This window comes from Bombus pyrosoma, linkage group LG17 (assembly GCF_014825855.1).
Source record: "Bombus pyrosoma isolate SC7728 linkage group LG17, ASM1482585v1, whole genome shotgun sequence".
In the NCBI taxonomy this organism is placed as follows: domain Eukaryota; kingdom Metazoa; phylum Arthropoda; class Insecta; order Hymenoptera; family Apidae; genus Bombus; species Bombus pyrosoma.
Genome location: NC_057786.1, coordinates 3,833,674 through 3,835,132, shown reverse-complemented (window position 1 = coordinate 3,835,132; position 1,459 = coordinate 3,833,674). Strand labels below are relative to the sequence as shown.

At 35.9% G+C, this 1,459-nt stretch overlaps 1 protein-coding gene across 1 annotated transcript in view; it reads right to left on the bottom strand.

Moving 5' to 3' along the window:
* Positions 1-1,459, bottom strand: part of LOC122577073 (putative fatty acyl-CoA reductase CG5065) — a 98,212-nt gene that overhangs the window by 1,206 nt on the left and 95,547 nt on the right. The window lies entirely within an intron of this gene.

Genomic DNA, 1,459 nt, shown 5'->3' with positions numbered 1-1,459 from the left:
CGCAGGACATCCTAGATAAAATTAGGGAAAAAAGAAAAGCGAAATCAAAATGGCAAAAACAGAGAACACGAGAAAACAAGAAGAATTTAAATAAACTTACAAAAGAATTAAAGAATAAATTAAGGGAACTTCATAATAGCGAATTCTCAAAATTCATCGAATCACTATCCGCGCATGAGAATACCAACTACTCCCTATGAAAAGTCACTAACAAAGTTAAGAAAACAATAAAATCGATCCCAGCAATCAGAAAAATGGACAACACATGGGCCAGAAGCAACGAAGAGCAGGCGGAAGAATTTTCGAAGCACCTACAAAATACATTTTCACCGTATGAAATTAATAACAGCATTCCCGGAGGGCAAACACATGAAGAAGAGGAAAATGCCAACAACGCAATTGACAAACACTGCACCATACTCAGCACAACAGCGCAAGAAGTTACAAACTTAATTAAGGCAACAAAGACAAGTAAATCACCAGGATTAGACTTGATCAATGGAAAAATCTTAAAAAACCTCCCCCCAAAGGCAATAAGACTAACAACGATAATATTCAACGCAATTCTAAGAATACAGTATTTTCCTGCATTATGGAAAATAGCACAGATCGTAATGTTACCCAAACCAAACAAAAACCCACATCTAACTGCATCCTACAGGCCAATATCACTACTACCTGCGTTTTCCAAATTACTAGAAAAAATAATATACGTCCGCCTAAAACCAACAGTAGAGAAGGAAAAATTAATACCAGTTCACCAATTTGGATTCAGGAATAAACACTCCACAATAGAACAAATGCACAGACTCGTCAACGAAATCTTACAGGCATTGGAAACAAAACAATATTGCACGGCACTATTTATTGACATTGAAAAAGCATTTGACAAAGTTAACCATGAAAAACTTCTTGAAACTATCAAAAAGCAATTTCCAGAACAAATCTACAAATTACTCAAATCGTACTTAAACAATAGAACCTTTGTAGTAAAAATAAATGACGCATATTCTGAAATTAAGGATATCAAGGCAGGAGTACCGCAAGGAAGCGTCCTAGGACCAATATTATACACGCTTTATACAGCAGACATACCAACAACTGTCAACAGCAAAACTCTAACGTTCGCGGACGATACGGTCTTACTAACTAGACACGCAAATCCAGAAACGGCTGCCGCACTATTACAAGAACACATTACAAAAATTGAAAAGTGGCTGCAAAGCAAACAAATAAAAGCGAACACCAGTAAGTGCAATTACATAACATTTACGCTTAGAAAAGGAAAAACACCAGACATCCAACTAAATGGCGCCCACATAGCACAAACAAAGCATGTCAAATATCTAGGAATACATTTAGACACACGCCTTACATGGAAGTATCACATAAAATCAATAACAAACAGAATACGTGAAAAAATGAAGCAGATGTACTGGTTAATCAATAGAAAATCTAA